The following is a 12,868-nucleotide window of genomic DNA, read 5'->3' on the forward strand; positions in this document are numbered from 1 at the left end:
ATGTGGAAATACATGCTTTGTTTGCTTTCAAAATTGACATGCTTCACATACTTTATACATATCTTCAACCTTAAACTTAGGTAGCCCTGTCACAATTTCTTTATTTTGTATAGACTTCATTCTTTGCACATTTACATTCCCAATTCTCTTATGCCAAATGTCTATATCTGCAACAACTCTTGAACCATTTGCAAACACATTGCAACACTCACTTCAGGCATATTTATATTCAATGTAAACATTTTGCCCACTCTGTTGCCCTTTGCAACCAACCTGCACTTATCTTTAAAGTCTTCTACATAACAACCATCAGGGTTAAACCAAACCTGCAAACCCTGCTCAATCATCCGGCCAGCAGAAACCATATTCTTTGTAATGTTCATAACATGAAGTACATATGCAAGGTACTTCACCTTACCATCCTGCATAGCCAATGGCACATCTCTAACATGGGTAATCGGATGAGCAGTGTCATCCCCTGTTTCAACAAAACTTGATCTTTCAAGACTCTTCATTTCCTTAAACCACTCACCCATGACTTATCATGTGGTTTTAAGCACGTGAATCAACATACCATACATCATCCTTACATGCTACTACTACATTTCTAGACACAGCATTAACTACATGTTGCATAACAAACAACCTCTCATCATCCTCATTATTTCTTCCAGAGGACGCATAGTTATTTTGTTGCACTTTTCCATTTCGCATGTCACTATGTTTCTTATAACAATCTGCCTGCACATATCCAAGCTTACCAGAGTAAAAATAGCCTTGTGTATCATTATGCTGCCTTTGCCAATTACCACCACGACCTCGTTGACTCCCCCTGCCTCTAAACTGGCCTCTTCCACCTGTGTTTTGTTGCGAATCCTAGGACTGTTGTTGCTGCTGACCATAAATCTGATTACCTACTCGGTCACCACCTTGGCCATGTCCATGTTCACGCCCTCTACTTGAACTTTGTGTAGAAGGCTTGCTGCTCTGAACTGTTTTTGTTTTGTCACCCAAATTCTTCTCTTCAATGATTAGCATTCACACCAAATCTGTGAAGTTGGGAATGTTCTCCTGAGTTTGAATAGACGTCTTAAATGCCTTGTATTGTGGCCCAAGACCACGTAGACACACTTCCACCTTATCATCATTATCAACAGAAACACCAATCAATGCAAAGGATTCCACAATACCCCCTTGATCTTCAAATCATAATCATTAACAGACATATTTTTCTTCTCCATAGTATGAAGCTCATTCTTCAACTAAATCTTTCGTGCCTTGGTGTTAGTTTCATATAACTTCACCAAGGTATCCCATGCCTCCTTAGGTGACTTGGCATCCTGTATATGCCCAATCATGGTGTCATGTATACTAATAAAAAGCCAATACATGACTTTCCTTGCTCCTTGATTCCAATCCTTGAATTCTTTTACATCTACAGTAGTTGGATTAATCTCCAGTATCTCTGGTGCCTCCTCATGTTCACCTTGAATGTAGTCCCATGAATGTAGTCCCAGTAACCTTTTCCCATCACGAATTTTTTCAATCTAAACCTCCAAGCATGGAAGTTGTTGTTGTCAAGCTTCTCTGCTGCAACAATCTAGTTTATTCCATCATTTGACATTGCAACACAAATTTACGAAAAACAACACTCTTGTTTGACTTACACAAATTGTTGTATTCTTTGCAGCAGTACTATACTGCACTAAACTGTCACAACCAGTGACCTCAATTTGCATACATACACCCAGTGGAAAATTTAAAACCTCTTTGTAGTACACACATTGTGTACGTGTTTTTCCTGTAGCTCTGCCCCTATGAAGAAAGATTCTTAATGAGAGTCCAGTGCCTCCCGAAGAGCTCCCGACAAGGGTGTAGTAGCCAACACAAAGGGAGATGAGTAGATGACCCTTGTACCACTTCCTATGCTTCTCTTGCTTGCCGCTCAGCCCTTAGCATGAACCAGGCTGCTCTGATACCATGAAAAGATGCAAGGGAGAGGAGATCTTGAGCTCTTGCAAGCACACACACACACACACACACACTCACACAAACCCTAGAAGAGAATACACAAGGTGAGAAGCTGAAAATTCTTCTTCACAAAAGAGGTCTACAAAGAAGATAAAAGTGACTAACACACATAATAGAGTATATATAAGTAGTCCATAATGTGAACATGCTAAATGGAGTGGGTGAGTGTGGACTAGTCTGTGTAGTCCAGCTGTAGAATCTCTGGCTATGTCGGTGCCAGCTACCAAACAACCTGCCAATGATGTAAATGTCGAACTATCATACAAGCGCCTCGTGAGTGTCAGCTCATGTTGAGCTTGACATCTCAACACTAGACATATTCTCAATTATCAATTAGACATATTCTCAACACTAGACGTATTCTCAATTATCAAAACAATTATTAAAAGATGAATAGAGACTGAAATTAGAAATAAATACAAAGATTCGCATATTGCTACAAAACAACTATACATACATTTTTCATACAATGTACTCTTACAAGATTTATTTCAAGTTCGAGTATTAATTTCCCAAGTACACAAATTTGTCCAAGTCTAAGATTTGCTTGAATCAATTCCAAGATTTATAATTTGCAAGGCTAGATTTAAATAGAAATAGATCTTACTAACCATCACTCTCTTTATGAGTACTTTAAGCTAACAAGATAAAAATTTAAGTGAGTCTCTTAGCATAGTTTAGCATCTCAAAATTACTGGCCAGCTATAAGAATTTCTCAAGTTATTTTTTTTAAAGAAGTACAAATTATCTATTCCTTTGTCTTTGAGATAAAGAAAATTTGTGTTAGAACTCTAGTTTCAGGGGGAACTAGCCACTCTTTCTCGAACTTCTATTTTGAAGGAGTGATACACGGGTTAATCTGGTGGTATGGGGCATCGGATTGATTTCATATGGATACACCAGATACATTTTTGTGTTCTATCTTGTACCATCTTATGTGTGTATGTGGAATGTGCCTCTGTGGTATGGGACACTAGACTTGTTTCACATATGTTCATTTGATTGGATTGTTGCATATTTACATTATGTGTTGATTGAGTTTTTCTACACCAATCATGAAGTCATCGTCTCATGGATTTACACAACTGAGGATAGTTGCAACCCAAGCAAGAAGGAATGTTATTAAAATCACTCTTGCGTTATTGGGAATTACATTTCTTTATGTTATATTAGGGACGCTCGTAGGTGCCATGCCGGTGTGGGTACATGTGATTTGATATTATGGTTGCCTATCTCTCATGACAGCATTGGGATTGATTGGTGTGATTTCAATTGATTATTTAATTAACATGGCTTATTTCTATGAGTATAGGTGGTGATATGTGCGAGGATACCAATTGAGGTGTAACAATTTGCGAGGAAACCAATTAAGGTATCACATGGATGGTGGACTGAGCGCGGTGGTGTGAAAACAAAGATCATATGTTAATCATGATATTTTTGTATTATCATTTAATTGATCTTATATAGTCTATCATGTGGGTAGAGTTTATGTGCGTATGAGCACAAGATTATTTAATGTGCGTGCACAAGTAGATGTGTATGTATAGGCCCATTTGTATTTGTTATTGGGCAATGGTTTTATCATGTGTAAACCTTAGAAACTTGGGACAAGGTTATTTATATATAAATCAAAAAGCCTAAAACTAGAATAGGTGTTGTTTATGGCTCTATGGGCTAAAATTTTACATATGATTTAAATACCACGTGAGAGAAGTAGCCACACACATCGGGAGGGAGATTACACCCAATGCTCTTGTCTTTGTGTTGATAAGTATTTTATGTTCAAGTTATCCATTTAATCCTTATTCTATGTTTGATGTGTTCTCTTGTAGTTAATTAATTTAAAAACAAATTGTGAGATTATTAGAAACAAAAGATAGCTTCATTATTTCTTGAAAATATTATTACATCAATGGAGAAATTGAAGCCCTTAATCTGAATAATTGGAATTGTCTATTCTCCCCAACTATTACAAGTTTTTGGTTTAGGAGTTACAAAAATGATTTAAGCTAAATACTCATCAAAGGTATATAGGCTTTTACCTCGGATCATATATTCCTTTACAAGGTTCATCCTTTCCATAATCATGGGTTAAACATAAATTTGATACATAGTATGGTAGAGATAATAAAGCTTTATCTCCACTGTGAACTTCGCTTCTATCTTTTCCTAAATATATCTCCACATGAATAAAGGTTGGCAGATTTGACCAAAGCAAAAAAATAATTAGGTTAGTGCCAATATTTAATAAAAAAATATTGAGGTCAAAATTGTAAGGGTTCCCATGGAAAAATAAACTTATAAGGCGTAGTGTGTGTGGCACAGTAATTTAATTCATAAGGTAAAGGGTTAATTTACATAAGGTTCAGAAAACCATGGTTTTACAAAAACTAGATGGATTTTGGTTGGTAGATGGTATTCAAATACGCATGGTATTTAATTAGTCGTATATGGTTTATGGCTCATGAAAAATAAGAGTTGTTAAAAAAAAATAAAGTGCATGCATGAAAATTGAAAGTGAACTTTAGCCCCAAAAATTCTATGGTTTGCATGAAATTCAAAAAAGGTATAGATTGTCAATCACCCATCTAACTCATGCAGTACTTACAAAAGTAGTTTATTTGTCTTGAACCTTAGAAAGACTACAAGATGCGTATACTCAAATTCCAACCTTAGGATAAAATATTAATTTTTTGAATTATAAAAGAAGCCTTAGGTTAATTTTATTTCTAAAGAGAGAAAACTAATGCATTAATTTGATGTAAACCATAGTCTAGATCTACCCTTAGGTTAATTTATGAGTAAGGAGATGAAATTAGAATGTTTCAAAATTAGTTGAAAATTTAGGGATTAGTCATAGGCCCAAAGAGAGAAAGTGGAAATTAGAGTTGTAGAGAGAGAAAATAGTTGTATGGTGTAGAAAATTATTCTAGACTAATTAGAAATTATTGGATGAATTTTGAGAATTATTTTGATAACATAGTGCAAAGAAATATAGAGAGATAAGAATAAACAAGGAGAAACAAGGATAATTCAAGAGAGAGAAGAATAAATTCTAGTGAGAGAAAGAGAAATGACCTTCTAAACAAGTAGAGTTACGGTCAAGGATAGATTAAATCCCTAAATTTAATTTGAGAAAATCAAGGATGATTCAATTATGATTAGATTAAGTGAGTTTTTTCAAGGAAGGCATAATTTTAGAGAGAGAAAGTATCAATTACTCTTTAAAGTCAAGAGATTTTGTTAAAACTAGGGTTACACCTTTGAAACAAGTTTAGAGAAAATTCAATGGCTTAAAAGTGTAGTTTTAGAGAGAGAAAGCTAAGGAACTCCCTCTTTAAATCAAAGTTTATGCATATTTGTGTAGTAGATTTTAGGACATGCAACTCTAAACTAGAACTTATGATAAAATGATGAGCTTAGTAAATTTAGAGTATCTTGTTAAAACTAGGATTATACCTAAAATGAGGAGCTTAGTAAATTTACGTGAATCTTTATTCTAGAAATTGAGAAATGTAGTCATAAGATATAGGGTTAGCCCTTGAAATTGAGTAAGAGGGTTAAAGAGTGGATTTGACCAGAGGAAATAGTTCTTATAAAGACCCTAGAATGATTTAAAAAAAGATGGGATTATACCGTGAGGGATTCTTAATGAATACCCTTGGAGACCTAACACTAGAAATCTATGATCAAAAGAATTGGGATGATGAATCCCAAGGTTATATGGGCCCATAAAATTAAGAAGACCTTGCCAGGCTTATGCACTTGGAGGATTTTTCATTCAAAGTTTTGACTGGAGAGTATAGATATCTCGTCAGACTTACAATTGGTTTTCACGGTCTCGATTGTGCATTGCTTTCCTGACTCATGTCGTCATTATATTGTTAGACATTGTATTCATTTGGGTTATATGTTTGTGGAAACATTTGAAGGTGCCATATACAAGTTAATGATGTTCCATGTGGATGTCATCCAAGAGGTGTGGCACACAAAGACGGTCGCCTAAGATCTTGACCCATCACGGTCGTGCGCCTGGTAGGATTGGTGTGAGGGATAGGAAGTGGCTCCGGGCCGGTGTGTATCGGGCAGGGTAGTGCGTGTTAACTTAGATGTGATCTACATGGCTCCTCCCGTCGATTCTTGGAGTGTTCAGCTTTTGGGAGTGGTGATAACTAACAAAAGTAGTTCCTTTTCATAGGTACATAGTCAGATGTGAGACTTGTGAGGCTCCTTTAGCTAGTATAATGGTCCGGGAGTGTTCAAGCTCAGTGAGCTGTTACCTTCCACATATGAGAATCGTGGTCATGGTGCGAGTAGAATCCTTGCTGATGTTGCAATAATTTGTGACATTTTTGTGATGATATATCTAGGATTATTCTCAAACTTATGACATTTATTTGAAAATATGTATTAAGGAGTTAAAAGTATTACTTATGTTTCTATTGAAAGAAATATTTTTTAGTGGAGTTATGTATTAAGGAGTTAAAAGTATTACTTATGTTTCTATTGAAAGAAATATTTTTTAGTGGAGTGCATGTGTGAACTCTATATTCAGTTGTGTGTGTATATGCGTAATGAGAAAGAAATTTTAGTTATGGGTCCAGTGTAGTAGGCCAGAAGGTTAGACCCATAGGATTGGACGAGGCTGAGCTTACGGAATAGGTCTAAGTTATAAGGGATCAAACATTGGAAAGTGGGTGGCGTGGTGGACTCGAGATTACGGGTGCTTTTCGAACTGAGATGAAAATTTGTTTTGATTTAATAAATACTTGGGAAAAAAAGGGATCAAAATTTATGTGATTATGGGAGAATGGTTTCCTTCAGAATTGAGGATTTAGGCCATCGTGTTGACCCTCAAAAGGAGCCACCAATGGGTCCTGCTTATAGGAATTATGAAGGGAATACTTACCTTGAGGAATTATGTTCAATTTCTTAGGTAAGGATTATTATAGTTTAGGTAAACATGAATGCTACTAGTAGGTAGTCGAACCTCAAGATATTGATACATGATGTCTTGAGTGATTTGATCTACCCTTAGATTTATTTTTTGGATGTAGTTATATAGAGATATTGATGGGTAGGAGTATCACATTTGGTATCAGAGTGCAGTTCTCCTTTTTGAAATGAAATTTACAATATTATTCTATTGGCTTTTTTAAAGATGGCTCAGTATATAGTTGGGCCATACCTCTTTCGAATCCCTAAAATATCTCATGAGTACGATATGATCGTTTTCACATTTCAACATCTCTTGTCTATGGTTAGATTAGAAGAAGAGAGAGCTGCTCTTGCTCTCGAAATTTTCAGGAGGTTTTCTTCCCTACTCGTATTCTCTAGAGATAGTGATGGTATTGTAGACATAGGATCAATGCTATGGCTAGTAGTGGGATGTGGAGAGAGAATGTGTCACTTGTTGTTGTGATGACTTTGATTTGCTTGGAGATGACACTTTATGGGCCTCCAGGTGCAACCATAGAGTTTATCGTAGGGCTTATATAATTCTTAGCTATTATATTCCTCCACATAGGATTAATGTACCTTCACGTGTCTAATCACGGCATGTCTACACGTGCATACTTGTAATTTATGTATTCGAGAGTCTAAGCTTCTTTTAGCCAGATTAATCCTTGTACAAAAATGAACATTAATATAATAAAAACTTGATGTTTATCTTTCTTTTGTTTGCATATTGTTTTCCATTATAATGTTGGAGAGTAAATTGAATGATGTAACAATAGCCCAAATTTTACTTCTTTTATCAAGAGCAAAAGGCCATTTGATGGTGTATTCTAGCATATGACTAATAATAGGGTGCTAGCTGTGTTATCAACATTATAGGGAGATTTTCTTTTTCAATTAATGTTATTTTTTTTTCTTTTGACCTAAATTAAATACAAGTACACACATGGGCTTTTCTCCACATGAACCTTATTAATTTAACTCAAAAAGAGTTTTCTAATTAATTTATTTATAATATTTTCACAAAGAATTTACACATTTAAAATATTTTACAAAATCAATCTAATTTAGTATAGGTAAAAAGGATCTACACTATCTCCACCTGTCCCAAACCCAACAATTCAAATTGCCTCAATGTTTTCATAAACAATTAACATGGATTCGGCTCAAGAATCGATAAACTACTTATAAAAGTGCATGATGGAGGGGCCAAGCAAGATTCAAGGATTACAAACAAAAATCAATTGAGAAGGAAAATAAATACATCTAGTGCAACAAGGCAAATGAATCCTCATAGGAAGAAGTAAAGAAAATGAACAAAGAAGTAGCCCAACATAAGGAATTTAAGATTACAGATGATAGGCCTAACAAGAGGAAAAACCAAGGGATGGAAGGGAAAGTTGAGGAGTTTCAAAAGGCATTGTGTTCAGACAAGAGTAAGAAGGATTAAAGATGAAACAAGATTTGGACATAACCCTTCTCCAACTTGAAAGCACAAAGGCCAAAACAAATCATACTGAAGAAACATCAAGAAATAATAAAAACGATGCAGCAAAAGGCGGAATTAGGGAAAGGTGAAGCACGCCTAATGGTACTAGATGTAGATCAATTCCCAAAAGTCTTCAAGCTTGATGTAGATGAGCGTCTTTGTGCTTGATGTAGAAAAGATGGAGAAATGGGAGGAGTACGCCATATCAATAAGCTTAAGGGGATATGGAAGGAATATCTACAAAAGTTGGAAGCTATCATGGAGAAATGGGAGGAGTACGCCATATCAATAAGCTTAAGGGGATATGGAAGGAATATCTACAAAAGTTGGAAGCTATCATGGAGGGTTCCACACCCACTTGTAGTAGCTAAATAGTCCCTCGTGGGAAAGAGGACCAGAGTCCAAACGATGGGAATGAAGAACAAGGGAGGATTCCCGAAATAGGATAGGAAGCCAAAAAACCAACATGAGTGCATGAAAGTAAAAAGGTTAGACCAAAAGCAGGGGAGTGGCATCAAAGAAGTGGAGGAACTCCAAACATAGAATGAAAAACCGATACAAGAGATCAAGTTTTGGAAAAAAAGTTTGAAAATTTGAAAATAGAAGGGAAGAAGGCAGTGACACAATAAGAACCGACAATGAGAAGAAAAGAAATGCCATGGACAATATACCACACCATTGAATGAGCTTAAGAAGAATGTGCTGGTGGAGCAGCTTAAAGATAAAGTAAATAATGAATCTCAATCAAGAGGGGTTTTGCTTAAACCTAAACTATTTATCTTAATTTTTAGCTTAATCTTGTTTCTTTTGCTTAATTACTTTGCATAGGTAAGTTAGCATTGTTAGATAGAACACTAATCTAACAAAAATCCCAAAAAACCATAAACTGTCTCTTAATTATCACTAATCTACTAGTTAGTGTGATTAATAAACTTAAAGAGACCAAAAAACAAAAAATTTGAGACTAATTGCTTATAATTAGACTAATTGGAGTGGCATTAGTGTTCTAAACACTTGCCTTGACCCAAATCCATGTTTAGTCCACTCCTGTTAGACCTTAATTAGCAAGAATCAGCACAAATTAGGTCTCATTTGTCTAATTTTCTCTCTTTTGAGTGGGTTAATTAGAGACCTAATTAGTGAGATTAATTAGGAATAATCACATCATTGGATTAGCCTAAACATTAATATTCCACCTATTCAATCCCAATCAAGAGGGTTTTTGCTTAAACCTAAATAATTGGAGAGGATTTTTGCTTAAATCATTGGATTAGCCTAATATGGTCTACCTTCCCTGACACTTTATATGTATAAAACACCTCAAAAGACCATTTTTTACCGTAAGGGTACGTTCACGCGTGAGGTAAAAGAGATCCAAAACTCCTCTCCACACACACACACACACACACACACACATTTTTTAAACCATTGTGCCTCCCTCATTAAATTTTTGATACTCCCCCCCCACGTTTAGCACGGTTTGTAGGCATGTCTCATACCTTGGAGAGAGATGTAGAGCTCGATTGATTGATGATAACCTCTTTGTGTGAAGATCCCCATTTTGGCACATGGATTTGAAGGCTCCATAGATCGCAAGTTTTGTGCCTTGAAGAGAGATGCAGAGCCCGGTTGATTGAATAACCTCTTTGTATGAAGATCTCCATTTTGGTGCACGGATCCGAAGACTCCAACCCAATTTGGATGCCCATTTGATTGGGACAAGATGGAGTCGTCTCTAGTGGACATCTTTCACAAAGTCCATGCGTATCATGGGCATATAGAAGGCTCATAGCCCTAGTGGCGGTGCGTAGATGCTAAAATTGTTTTTATGGGGTTGGTAGCAAGAATAAGACTCAATGAAGAAGACAAAACAAGACAACTAGATCGAAGGCAAGCATGCAAGGTGTTGGCATTGGGCATTGATAGGGGCTTGCAAGAATGGGATTCAATGTTAGACTGTCTAAATCATGGTGTGGTTGAGACCATTGGTGGGCTTGACCGACGGGGTGAGGAGTCACCATGAGTGCGTGGATTGGGCCAGCTGGACCACATTGTTGGCAAACGGACTACCTGAGTCTATGAATATAAGTGTGTTGATAGCAAAATGATGTCACGTGTGAATAGTGGTTCAATGCAAACCAACAACTTGCAAGGGTCTTGTTGGTAAGTGGAAGGAGCTAGTTTGGGTTTGGACTTAGCAGATTTGCTTTTGGTACTTTTTGGTTATTTAGCATTTGGACTTTCCAAGTGATGTACTTATACGTAACCTCGCGTATCAGCTCTACCCACTTAGTTGAAGTGCCCCCCCACCCCCACTCCCAAAATAGACACAAAAAAGTACTATATGAAATGAGAAGCCTAGGTAGCACAACTACACAAGCATTCTAGTGGCTTTGAAAATTGAACACCCATTTTCACATGAAAGCCCGTTGTAGCTTTTCCTCAGGCCAAGCCTTGATTATGTAATTGTTGTAGGCTAGATTGAATCCAGATCCTACTTACAAGGCTCTTCTCATCATGGCCCAGTTAACTCGGCTATGCAACTTTACATGTAGGAAAACTAGGCTGATTATTCTCATGTAACAACCATGCCAAGTATGTGAAGGAAATCTAACTGGGCTATTTCTTGACTGTTATCTCACAAGGTTTGCAAGTTGCACAGACTCTCTGTGGGAAGAGGCTCTTATCCAAAAGAAAAAAATTGAGTAGACAAGTGATTGTAATCGTTCGATCCAAATCAACGCATCTATATCTATTCTTCATTTTCAATATTCCCATGTCTTACGCATGGCATGTTGAGGAGAGGAAGAATTACACATGGCAGGTTAAGGAGAGGAAGAAAGAGCTTTGGCATAGGTTTGGGGAGAGAGGGAGGGAACTGTTTTTTTTTTTGGCTTTACAACAAAACCCAGTTACAAGCTCATATCCACAAACTCTACATGTCCATATGAAGAAGACTACATATCAAACTCCCATCTATCATCTTCAAACACAAAGGATGACTGTTCCCAGGAGATCTGATAACCCAGCTGAATACAAGCTTCCATCATGGCTTCAGTTGTACACCCTTTGGGAGATTGCTTCTCCAATTCTTTAAAAAAAAAAGTTGGACGATTTTTATTATATAAGGGTCCCCCCGCATACCCTTCCAAACACACACACACACACCTACGGGTTTAGGAGGTACAAGGTAGCACCATTCAATGTAGGCAGCAGTGGATGAACCCATTACCTTGGGTGACAAGCCATCCACTTTAACAAACTGACCTACGGATTGCTGGGTACTTCTCCAATACTTCAATACGCGAACAGCTTAAAATAGAACTTAACGGCCTTAATTTGAAATTTGAAATTGGCGGTAAAAACGCGGCTGACGTGCCCGAGACAGGTAAGTTAATATTTTAGTGCAAAGTGTGGCACGGGGCCGGGCAGGCTGCCGAGCCCAGCTTCCAAGATAAAAAAACGAGACGGCCAGTGGGCCCCACTTTACAACTGCCAGCTGGCAGCATGCCGTGCTCATCACTGCCATGTTGTGAGACGGCAGAACTTCAATCTCTGTTGACAGGAGTTTCAAAAATTAGTTCGATATTTAATTCATTATTATTTAGGACTCAAAATGATAATTCAATCCAGTCTGCAGTGTGCACGATAATTTCAAGCTAAGATAAGGAAAAAAAAAAGGGAAAAAAGGAAACAAAAATGCAAGCTATATTTTATTTATAACCTTTATGGGGCGTAGAGGTTACGGCACGTGTCGGCACAGCGCAACTCGTGACTTGAGCTCGTAAACTGGCTGGTCGCTCTTCGGCGACGGGTCGTGCGCGCGGCATGGCCAAATCGTGGATCGCATGATATCTGTGCGTCGCAAGAGGGGTTTTTTACAAGGGCCGGCGTGTCTCCCCCCTTAGCTGGTCATCTCTTCACAAGTTCAGAGGCACCCTTGTATGCTCGTTTTCTTCTCTCTCTCTCTCTCTCTCTCTGTCTGTGTGTGTGTCTCTCTCTCTCTATCTGTCTGTCTGTCTGTCTCTTTCTCTGTGTGTGTGTGTGTGTGTGTGTGTGTGTGTCTGTGTCTGTAGAGCTGAACCGACCAGACCTCTCTCTGATTACCTAAAGCTAGCATCACATGGCTGGATCACTCAAGTGCAGTATGCAGGCCTTGTGAAGATAGAGCTCAGATGAACATAGTTGGCTCACTCAAATCTTCTTCAGTTCGAGCTAAGGTGGCCTTAGAAAAAAGATGCTTCATTACTTAAATTATGCTTTTTTGCCCTTTGCTTAACGGATTTTGATTGTGATTGTGCAGTTGTGAATGTTGCATATGCAGGACTAAGTAAGACAAGCAGGGAAGGATTTCCAAAATTTGATTAAGCAAGCTCAAAAGGGTGT

General features: G+C 37.4%; 1 protein-coding gene across 2 annotated transcripts in view; it reads left to right on the forward strand.

Moving 5' to 3' along the window:
- Positions 1-12,288: 12,288 nt before the first annotated feature.
- LOC147625639 (uncharacterized) overlaps positions 12,289-12,868 on the forward strand; it is a 2,605-nt gene continuing 2,025 nt past the window's right edge. The window contains exons 1-2 of one of the 2 annotated variants that reach the window (XM_086817163.1): positions 12,289-12,702; positions 12,786-12,868. The exon at positions 12,786-12,868 is cut by the window's right edge and continues 2,025 nt beyond it. The gene's annotated coding sequence lies outside the window, so the exon portion shown is untranslated. The remainder of the gene's footprint in view (positions 12,703-12,785) is intronic. The other variant, XM_086817164.1, reaches the window with a different exon arrangement.

This window comes from Cibotium barometz, chromosome 23 (genome assembly GCF_041138505.1).
Source record: "Cibotium barometz isolate CiBa-2024 chromosome 23, ASM4113850v1, whole genome shotgun sequence".
Lineage (NCBI taxonomy): Eukaryota > Viridiplantae > Streptophyta > Polypodiopsida > Cyatheales > Cibotiaceae > Cibotium > Cibotium barometz.